This window comes from Staurois parvus, unplaced genomic scaffold (assembly GCF_062004578.1).
Source record: "Staurois parvus isolate SC_StPar_1 unplaced genomic scaffold, SC_StPar_1.0 ptg000022l, whole genome shotgun sequence".
In the NCBI taxonomy this organism is placed as follows: domain Eukaryota; kingdom Metazoa; phylum Chordata; class Amphibia; order Anura; family Ranidae; genus Staurois; species Staurois parvus.
Genome location: NW_028317818.1, coordinates 3,013,863 through 3,025,936, shown reverse-complemented (window position 1 = coordinate 3,025,936; position 12,074 = coordinate 3,013,863). Strand labels below are relative to the sequence as shown.

General features: G+C 41.3%; 1 protein-coding gene across 5 annotated transcripts in view; it reads left to right on the top strand.

Moving 5' to 3' along the window:
* The window catches only part of NPRL3 (NPR3 like, GATOR1 complex subunit), a 249,808-nt gene that overhangs the window by 76,453 nt on the left and 161,281 nt on the right, over positions 1 to 12,074 (top strand). The gene's annotated exons all lie outside the window — the stretch shown is intronic.

The following is a 12,074-nucleotide window of genomic DNA, read 5'->3' as shown; positions in this document are numbered from 1 at the left end:
AGCCAGATGAGCAGACGTGTAATACCATCTATAAATAACCTTATAGGCATTTTCTAGAATGATAACATTCCTAGAACATTTAGATAACGCTTGGGTCATGGTCCGCCAATCCTGCTGATCCAGAGTGCCCCCGAGTTCCGACTGCCAACACTGATGATAAGAACGGACCGGAGGCGTTCTATAAGAAATAATGGAGGAGTAGACCAGAGAGATTAAGCCCGGAGCTTGGGGTCTATGTCTGCATTGACTTTCAAAGGGGGTCAACCTGTAGGGTCCTGAATGTGCCTGTATTAATGTATTGATAAAGTGGCGGAGTTGAAGGTAGCCAAAATGCTCCCTCAATGGGATATCATAAGAAGAGCGCAGAGTTTCAAAGGTAAGTATCCGAGTTGGAGAGAGAAAGGAATGTACATCGTGGAAGCCATGGGCTAGCCACCAAGCAAACTGTCCGGGATTGTCACGAACTGGGGGAACTGCCACACTAATTTCAATGTCCCTGATCACCGCCACACCAGTTACAGTGTCCCTGACCACTGCCACACCATTCACAGTGTCCCTGAACACCTCCACACCAGTTGCATTGTCCCTGATTACTGCCACACCAGTCATAGTGTCATCATAAGGACTTCACATGTGCATGTCTGTGCTTGGAACACTCTTCAGAGAGCATTTGACAGACAGTGAGGAGGTGTTGTATCACCTCCTCACCACCTGCTTTATCTCCTTGGAACTCGGACAAGCACCCCCATGCATTTGGATGGGTCATTAGTGTTGGGCATACAGGGGTATAATTCCTAAACAATGCATCACAGCTGCGGCATGTTTACACCCCAGCCACTGGTTCTGCAGCTAAAGGGGGTAGTAGTTTAGGTGCGGTAAACCTGTGGCTCAGCCAAAAGGTTTTACCACCCCCAATCTCATATGTGAATGAGCCCTAACTCTTCAGCCAGTCACAGTTCTCCAATCGCCACCACACCAGCCACAATGTTGCCAAACTAGGATAACTAGAATCGGTGTTCCTGATTGCCACCACACCAGACCACTGTAGCAAGCAACAGATTTCCTGATCCATGCCACACCAGTCACAATATTACTACACCAGTGTAAGCCAGCAACGGTGTCCCTGATTGTTGCCACAACAGTCTGTGTCACCAGACCAGTGTAAGTAAGCAGGAGTGTTCCTGAGTGCGGCCACACCAGTTCCCAGTCCTGATTTTCTCTACACAAGTCCCACTGTCACCAGACCAGTGCAGCAGGCAATAGTGTTCTGGATCACTGCCACACCAGTGTAGTGTTGCCTCTGCCTGTACTAACTCTGGCCTAAATTTCTGCCTGCTGCCTGGACTAATCCTTTGCCTGTTTGCTAATGGTCTCTGCCTGAGGCCTTAAATAATCCATCTGCACATCTTACTGACTATGTTCATGCAAGACACCAGTCCCAGCTATCCTCTGCAGACAACTGCACTCCTGAACCACAGAAACTCTTCAGCTCTGATTCAGCTTACTGAACTTCCTTGCGAGTGAACATGGCATTCCTGAGGACAGCCACATACCTGTAGGCTAGGCTTTCTTAGTTTACAGAAACTGTAACTGCTGTAGGTGACCTTACACTAAACTATATTCCCATAGAGAAGCAACCATTACAGTACATTGGTTTTGATACAATTCATAGATTTTTTTGATACACAAGATACATTGTCTGATACATAATCAGTCCAAACATTGAAAAATGCTCTCACTTTCCTACTATTACAAAGTGGCAAGATTACCCATCTAGCTCAATTAGACACAGGTAAAGTGGCACCTCTGTGGATTGATATGCTGGATACTGACCCCATTCTACTTTCTTCTATGCCTTGGATTACCCCCCCCCCCCCCATTATGTCCTACTAAACCTCTTAACCCAGTATTAACTCTGCTGCTAGGTACTGCTAATTTTTAATAGCTCTCTTTCCCCAGAGCTGCCACTGGTGGTGCAACCAGGGCCTCACGATAGTCTGATCTCTTTTGACCACACAGGGCATTTATTCTTTCCAGCAGCTACAGGACTTTCACGACATGCCTGACTCTGAACAGTTTCGTTATCTTCAAATTGATCTAGTGGAATCCTAAGAATTATGACTGGTCTGTGGCCAGGACAGCTTCTGAGTTTAATTATTGCTCATCCATGACCCAGGATCTCATCTCCTTGCTATATTCCTCCATACTGAGCAACACCAACACATAAACCCCTACATATTGCACATGACTTTGACACTACTCTAGAGCCAGATAATTGGAGTAATATGTGGGAAGCCCTGCTTAAATCGTATTGTACTGTGATAGCTCTATAAAACTCATTTCGAGTTTTGTCACGGTGGTAATTCACCACTGCTAGGATTGTGAAGTGTCTCCATACATACTCCTCTTTTTGTTTTCGGGGCTGTTCAGGCCTGGGAGATATGAAACATATCTGGTGGACGGGTCCCAGGTTCAAGAGACTGTGAATAAGGGTATACGCTATGATCATTATGATCCTTCATAACAACCTGTGCAAAAATCCATGGGAAGTGCTTCTTCATAAAATGATAGAAAACATCACCTGAAGGCAGCGTATGCTTATCACCCACATTTTCATGGCTATGAAGCAGAAAATAGCGAGGGGGAAGGAAATCATTGACTTCTATGAGGTAAAAAGTCATGGCATGCTTATTAATGAGAAACTCACGATGGTCCTCAACGATACACATGATACATTTTTATGCACCTGGTAGCCATGGCTCAACCAATTTTCATTCTCACGGTCAACCTCCCATTTTTTGGAATTGTAACACAAGTGCTATTGAGTAAAGCTTGGTTTACGTGAGCCCCTGGGGTACTCTGTTCTTCCATCTACATTCTTAATATATCAGCTTTGCCTGCTCCTCTCCTTATTTCCTGTAGCCCTCTTGCTACCCTCTCTTCCACAGTCTCCTTCCACTACTTTCTCTGACATATAAGTGGTTCTCCTTCTCCCACAGATAGCCATAAAAGAGCCATCCCAAGCAAGACTTATCTTGCTCCAATACAGCCCTTTGCTCATGGGTTTCCTTGTGACACTACTTTGGTAATAGAATAAAAAGATTAGCCTTTAGTAACACTTTAAGGAATATTCAAACAAGTTATACTTACCTGCTCTGTGCAATTGTATTGCACAAAGAAGCCCTGAACCTCTTCTCAGGTTCTGTGCTGGAACTGTCTGCTCCTCCTCTTCAGTGTCTGCCTCCATAGAAGGCGCTTGCTATGGGGGCAGACATGAAAGTTCACTCCTGAGCCATGCTGTGTCTATATACAAACATACCTTGGACTGGCTCCGCCCTCTGCTCCTTCCCCATTGGATTTGATTGACAGCAGCAGAAGTCACTGGCTCCCACTGCTGCCTAATGTCCAATGAGGAGAGAGAGAGAGAGCATTGATGCTGCTCTCTGGCACAGCACTTGATCAATATTGGGCTCAGGTAAGTATTTATGGGGCTGGTGAGGAGCCAATCTTGGAAGTTTGTTTTTACCTTTATAGAGAGAATGTACATTATTGGAAATCTCCCAGTTACAAAGCTCCCGAACTGTGCTGGGCACTCAGCATAAAAACATATTTATATAGGGATGCATATACAGTCATGGCCGAAATTGTTGGCACCCTTGATATTTTTCCTGAAAATCAAGTATTTCACACAAAAAAGGTATTGCATTAACACATGTTTTGCTATACACATGTTTATTCCCTTTGTATGTATTGGAACAAATATAAAACAGAGGCAGAAAAGCAAATATGACATAATGTCACACAAAACCCCAAAAATGGGCTGGACAAAAGTATTGGCACCCTTAACTTAATATTTGGTTGCACACCCTTTGGAAAACATAACTGAAATCAGTTGCTTCCTATAACCATCAATAAGCTTCTGACACCTCTCACCCGGAATTTTGGACCACTCTTCCTTTGCAAACAGCTCCAGGTCTCTCTTATTGGAAGGACACCTTTTCCCAACAGCAATTTTAAGATCTCTCCACAGGTGTTCAATGGGATTTAGATCTGGGCTCATTGCTGGCCACTTCAGAACTCTCCAGCGCTTCTTTGCCATCCATTTCTGAGTGCTTTTTGACGTATGTTTGGGGTCATTGTCCTGCTGGAAGACCCAGGATCTTGGACGCAAACCCAGCTTTCTGACACTGGGCCCTACAGTGCGACCCAAAATCCTTTGGTAATCCTCAGATTTCATGATGCCTTGCACACAGTCAAGGCACCCAGTGCCAGAGGCAGCAAAACAACCCCAAAACATCATTGAACCTCCACCATATTTTACCGTAGGTACTGTGTTTTGTTCTTTGTAGGCCTCATTCCGTTTTCGGTAAACAGTAGAATGATGTGCTTTACCGAAAAGCTCTATCTTGGTCTCATCTGTCCACAAGACGTTTTCCCAGAAGGCTTTTGGCTTACTCAAGTACATTTTGGCAAACTGTAGTCTTGCTTTTTTATGTCTCTGTGTCAGCAGTGGGGTCCTCCTGGGTCTCCTGCCATAGCGTTTCATTTCATTTAAATGTCGACGGATAGTTCGCGCTGACACTGATGCTCCCTGAGCCTGCAGGACAGCTTGAATGTCTTTGGAACATGTTTGGGGCTGCTTATCCACCATCCGGACTATTCTGCGTTGCAATCTTTCATCAATTTTCCTCATCTGTCCACGACCAGGGAGATTAGCTACAGTGCCATGGGTTGCAAACTTCTTGATAATGTTGCGCACTGTGGACAAAGGCAAATCTAGTTCTCTGGAGATGGACTTGTAACCTTGAGATTGTTGATATTTTGCCACAATTTTGGTTCTCAGGTCCTCAGACAGTTCTCGTCTCCTCTTTCTGTTGTCCATGCTTAGTGTGGCACAGACAGACACACAATGCAAAGGTTAAGTGAACGTCTCTCCTTTTTATCTGCTTTCAGGTGTGATTTCTATATTGCCCACACCTGTTACTTGCCCCAGGTGAGTTTACAGGAGCATCACATGCTTGTAACATTCTTATTTATCCGCAGTTGTGAAAGGGTGCCAATACTTTTGTCCAGCCCATTTTTGGAGGTTTGTGTGACATTATGTCGAATTTGCTTTCTTTCCTCCCTTTTTTTGTTTTGTCCCAATACACACAAAGGGAATAAACATGTGTATAGCAAAACATGTGTTAATGCAATACGTTTCGTGAGAAATACATGATTTCCTGGAGAAATATCAAGGGTGCCAACAATTTCGGCCATGACTGTATGCAGCCTCTTGGCGTTAAAGCCCACCCTCCAAAAGGCCACATATATACGTACCTCCGGTGAGAACTGATTAAATATGTTATATCAATTTTCTAAGCGTTGATGGTATCAAATTGACATTAATTTTCAACCAAAAATATTAGAAGGAGCAGGATGGAAATTTTTTCTTGAATGAATAAACTTCTAACAGTGTATGTGGTTTTTGTTTGGGAAATTACATTCATTTTAAAATCGAAAGTTAAACTCAAACAGAATATTTGTACATATGTGTGTTTGATGATCCACTAGTGTATGGCCAGCTTAACACTCCTCTGAGCATGTTGATGGACTGAAGCCATAAGGTGGAAATTTTAAAGTTTATTTAATCCCCAAGTGAATGGATGACAGAAGGGACGTTCATTATTGTTAGGGTACAGAAGAAACTGCTTGCTTCATATGTTCATTAAAGGTCGAATGGACTGGCAAATGATAATATTTATGTTTGATTTGTAAATTAAAATTTCAGGCTGATGTTTTTAACCAGTGTTAATAAATAGATTTTTACCCTTTTTTTGGAGAAAGGTTGATAATGGCCATATTTACATCTAAATGCAATTTGAAAGAGACATGCACTGCTTATAGCAATTCTCAAAGAATAAACTACACTAGAATGATTTTGAAACCTTTAGGTTTAACTACATATTGGGAAAAAACAATTGCAGGAGGGACTGTGTTTCAAAAATAGATTTGAGGGCCCTAGGGGCAATGGGCCTGCAACTATTTTCAGTGCCATTCCACTCCAAGATAAGGTGTCAGCACCATTGTCATTCTACCACACACCAGTGGCTGCGTTATAGTGTAAGCTGCTGGTGTGAATGAGACCTCATGAAAACTACATAAAATTGTCTATTTGCTTATCATTCATTCAGGAACACAACATTTCTCCTGGGGACATTTCAGAGCAGGCACAAAATAATGGTGGGAAATGGACTAAAATCAACAAGGAAACAAAACAGCTGCTCTAAGCTCAAATTTGTAAAATTTGGAGAGGGTATGGAAAGACAACCATGTAGTGGTATTTCATGCTCGATCCACTCTGGTTTTGTGGAATAAAGGCCAAGAAGCTAAAGAGCTGCCGTAGTGTACTATAACCTGAGTTGGTCGCTTGGTCTTTGCAACAGTAGGTCTTCATCACAAACTGTGTTATCCACCTCCTGATAGCAACCTTGAAAGCTACCATTTAAAAGATTAGTCAATGTGTTTTGGGGGGTCTAAAACTGCCCCCTTCTTCAGGGCTTCATGTTGTAAATAATATAAATGTCTTAGAATGGGGACTGGACCTTTAATGGTATTTCTTCCAGTGTACTTACAAGCACAGGTCTTGTCAGCAGCTGCATTGACACCTCTTTCAACTGTTCCCCTGACCTTTATTGGAATAAAGTCATATCTGGACTTCTTAGCAGTGGTGTGGTGCTTTAAATTTCCATTTTTGTTACATTACACTACAGGTCAAGGAAACTGTGGAGGTCCTTTGTAGCGTAAAAGCCACTAGCTTGATAGCCAGATTATTTAGATCAACATCAATACCTTAAAATAAGACAGCAATGCCAATAAGATAACCTCAGGCGTCCAGAGATATGTTTCCACTTTCCTAGTCCAGTTATTCTGACAGACAAAGCTACATTTCCAGGTAGTGTCAGATTTTGATGTAGGAATGAGCAAATCTGCCTGGGTTTTGTTTATGAACAGTTTTGAGAATCTCGCCAATCAAGTTTGATGTTTGTGATCTCTGCGGCGTACCCAACCAACTGGCTTTCCCAAAAGGTGCAGTCTATATTTGGGCCTTACCTATGTGCAAGCATATGCCAAAACAATTTAAAAGTGGCAATTACTACTACAGTTACTGTGACATACAGATTTTACAACACGTAGTACAGAATGGGATGGTGTGGAATAAGGAATGTACAACACAACACAGAGAATGAAGTGTTATGGAATAAGAAATATGCAGCACAGTTTACAGAATGGGACAGTGTGAAACAGGCAATGTACATCACAGCACAGAGAATGGGGCATTATAGAATAAGGATTGTACAGCAGAGTGAATAGAATGGATCCGTGTGGAATCGGGAATGTACTGCATAGCATACAGAAAAAGAACATTCTTTTCCACTCCCTCTTGTGAAAACTAGCAGGGGATCTTCCCCACTAGCTGTCACAATTGTAAAAAACATGTCCGCACAGGGATCCACCCGCCAGGCCATGTCATTCATTCATGGTATTCTGTGATTGAATGAACTACAAGTCTCGACAGCCTTTGCAGCGGTTGGCTTGTAGTTTTCAATTAACTACCACAACACTCCACAGCGCAGTGGTAGTTAATTGATTCTTCCTGTCAGTATATCTGCTTGCCCGTACATCCCGTAAAGGCAAGCAGATATACTGACAGGTCTGCATGAGACCTGCATGGCACCAGAGATCTGGTGATTGCGTTAAATGCTCCAAAAATAAAAAATAATAAATGCACATTTTTTTACCTACAAAAAATGTGCAAGTCTCTCCAAGTCATTAAGGTTTGGTGGCTGACGTTTGGCAACTCTAACTCTCAGGTCCCTCCACAGATTTTCATTTGGATTAAGATCTGGAGAGAGCCACTCCAGGACCTTAATGTGCTTCTTTTTGAGACACTCCTTTGTTGCCTTGGCCGTGTGTTTTGGGTCATTGTCATGCTGGAACACCCATCCACGACCAATTTTCAATGCCCTGGCTGAGGGAAGAAGGTTCTCACCCAAAATTTGACGGTACATTGCCCAGTCCATCGTCCCTTTGATACGAAAAATAAAAAGCGCACAGGTGATCAAATACCACCGAAAAAGAAAGCTCTGTGTTAAAAAAAGGACATAAATTTCATTTATGTACAGCATTGCATGACTGCGCAATTGTCAGTTAAACTAGTGCAGCGCTGTATAGAAAAAAATGACATAAATTGCAGTATCTATACCATAGTTTGTAGATGCTATAATGTTCACACAAAGCAATCAATATACACTTAATGGGATTTTTTTTAGCAGAATACATTTTGGCCTAAATTTCTCACTGAGTTTACTATATATTTTTTATAGCCAAAAGTAAAAAAAAATCGTTTTTTTTTTCAAACTTTTCGGGGTTTTTTTGTTTATAACGCAAAAAATAAAGAGCGCACAGGTGATCAAATAAGACCGGAAGAAAGCTCTATTTGTGTGAAAAAAAGGACATAAATTTTGTTTGGGTGCAGCATTGCATGACTGTGCAATTACCAGTTGAAATAGTGCAGCTCAGCGCAGGTGCAATTGGTTTAGTTTATGAAATCCTAGCAATATGTGGACAACAAATTGGCACTCCTGTGACTATATGGGGGAAACATTACAATATGAGGACAACATACTGTAAGTAGGTGTGTGCAGTGCTGTTGGATGAGATTTTTCATCTGTAGTTAAAAATAGAGCTTATATGTCAAAGCATGGGGGCCTGGGGTGGCCAGTGGGTGGATGGCCCCTATGCTTCGGCATATATATTGTAGAATTTTTTTTGGCACATTTCATGTGTGCCCACCATTAGAAGTGGGTAGATGCAGGGCGCTATATTATAATGGTGGGCATACCACACACTTTTTCTGGCAGAGATTTTTTTCTCTTTTTTATATTCAGCCCACAGGCTGCATACAAAAAAAAAAGAACATAGCATATACACCAAACAAAGACCAGCGACGTACTGGTACATCACTGGACTTTGAGTGGTTATACTAGGATGATGCCTGCAATTAGCTTTCATGTAAAAGCAATCCTAGTGGCTAATTAGCTGCAGGATTGCTTTTACAAGCAGCAAGAGAAGATGCCCCCCTCCTCCATGGCCTTCTCAGGCAGTCCCATGCCATCAGGGAAACCTGAGAATGCAGCCGGTGTTTCTGCCAGCTGACCATAGAGCTGAATGGAGACCGGAATGGTGCCAATCATCTCTATAGTCTAAGTAATCGGAAGCTACAAGCATTTCATCACTTCAGTTTCGCAGGATATAAACAGCACCATTTATAAATTGGGAAAGTATCTGATCACACCGGTCTTGGTAAGATTAGATAATCTAAGGGCAGAGGCAATATCTAGAGTCTGATAGACCCCAGGTTTCTCAAAAAAGAATATATGACAATGCCCATTGAAATTATAGGGGATAATTGCATTCCCTGTGATAGCATTAAAAGTGATTAAAAAAAATAAAAAATGAAAGGGACAGTGTAAAAATAATTTAAACAATCTAATTAACTTAAGGAAAAAAAAAAGCACCCTCGCCCCCTGCGCGCGGGCGCACCTGCGTGCGTGAGCATTGACCCTGTGCCAGTATGTAAACAGTGGTTGCACCATGCATGTGAGGTATCGCCGCGAACATAAGATCAAGGGCAGTAATTCTAGCACTAGACCTCTTCTGTAAATCTAAAATGGTATCTTGTAAAAACTTTTAAGGCATTACCTATGGATGTAAAAATGTATGCAGTTTGTCGCCATTGCACGGGGCATGCGCAGTTTTAAAGCATGTTATATTTGGTATCTATTTACTCGGCTTACCATCATGTTTTATATTTTACCAAATAATTGGCCTATATATTGTATTTTTGTGCATTAAAAGTAAAAAAGTGTATTTTTTTCAAAATATTTGTGTTTGAAAAATCGCTGCATGAGTACTATGTGACATAAAAAATTGCAGCACCCACCATTTTATTCACTAGCGTGTCTTCTTTACAAAAATATATAATTTTGGGGGGTTCAACATAATTTCCTAGCAAAAAATACAGATTTTTTTTCATGCGAACAAAAAGTATCAGAAAAGGCTTGGTCTTCAGGTGGTTAGAAGAGTGAGTGATGCGTGGCATAAACTTCTAATGCTGGGCATAAAATGCCCCCACACCCCAAAACAACCCCTTTTTGGAAAGTAGACACCCCAAACTATTTGCTGAGAGGCATGTTGAGTCAATAAAATAATTTATTTTTTTTCCACAAGTTTTTGGAAAATGACAAAAAAAAAATCTTTTTCTTTACACAAAATTGTCATTTTAATGATTTATTGCTCATACATGTCATGGGTATATGTGGAATTACTCCCTAAAATACATTCAGCTATTTCTCCTGAGTATGGGGATACCACATGTGAGAGACTTTTTTGGCAGTCTAGCCAAGTACAGGACACCAAAATCCAATAAGCACCTTCAGGCTTTTAAAGCCTTTTTAAAAAAAAAAAAAAAAAAAAATCTTCCATGGACTCAATATGCCTCTCAGCAGATATCTTAGGGTGTCTACTTCCAGAAAAGGGGTCATTTGGGGGTGTTTGTATTGTCCTGGTATTTTAGCACCTCAAGAAATGTGATGGGCAATCAGAAAGTAAAAGCTGTGTAAATTCCATTATCTATACCATAATTTGTAGATGATATAACTTTCACACAGAGCAGTAAATATACACCTATTAGGACTTTTTTAACCAAAAACATGTAGCAGAATACATTTTGGCTTAAATTTATGATGAAATTTTAGTTTTTTTTGGATATTTTTTTATGACAGAAATTAGAAAATATTGATTAAAAAAAAAAAAAAATTCTCAAAACTTTTTTTGTTTTTAGAGCCAAAAATAAAAAGCACACAGGTGCTCAAATGTTGCCAAAATAAAGCTCTATTTGTGTGAAAAAAAGGACATTAATTTCATTTATGTACCATATTGTGTGACCGCGCAATTATCAGTTAAACTAGTGCAGCGCCGAGTAGCAAAAAGAGGCCTTGTCATTAAGGGGGGTAAATCCAAGTTATGTGTAATAAAATTATTATTATACAGGATTTATATAGCGCCAACAGTTTGTGCAGTGCTTTACAATATAAGGGAGACAGTACAATTACAATACATTTCAGTACAGAAGGAATGTGAGGGCCCTGCTTGTGGAGCTTACAATCTAAAGGAAGGGGGAGGTGATATAAAAGGTGATAGCTGCGGGGGATGATCTGGCGGAGGTGATTCAAGTACAGTTCTTAGCTGGAGGTGGGGTAGGCTTCCCTGAAGAAGTGAGTTTTCAAAGATCGCTTAAAGGCAGACAGGGTGTGGGCTGACCGGACATGCTGTGGTAGGAAGTTCCAGAGGATGGGAGAGGCTCTGGAGAAGTCCTGGAATGACACAGGAAAAAAGTATTGAACACATGAAGAAAGGGAGGTGCAAAAAGGCATGAAAAGCCAAGACATCAGCTGAAATCTACCAGTAATTAGAAATCCTGCTCCTTGTTAGTGCAAATAATTATCAGCTGGTTCAGTCGCAACAGATGGCCTATAAAAAGGTGTCTCACAAGAAACATCTTATGCTGGGTAAAAGCAAAGAGCTCTCTCAAGACCTTCACAACCTTATTGTTGCAAAAAATACTGATGGCATTGGTTACAGAAGGATTTCTAAAGTGTTTCCAGTGAGCACTGTTGAGGCCATAATCTGGAAGGGGAAAGAACATAATTTTACCATAAACCATCCATGACCAAGTGCTCTTCGAAAGATTTCTGACAGGGGAGTGAAAAGAATTATCAGAAGAGTTGTCCAAGAGCCAAGGACCACTTGTGGGGAGCTTCAGAAAGACCTGGAATTAGCAGGTACAATGGTTTCAAAGAAAACAGTAAGTAATGCACTCAACCTCCATGGCCTGTAAGCACGCTCACCACGCAGGATCCCATTGCTGAAGAAAAAGCATGTTGAAGCTTGTTTAGAATTTGCAGCACAACATTTAGACAAGCCTGTGAAATACTGGGAGATTAAAGTCTGGTCAGATGAGACCAAATTGA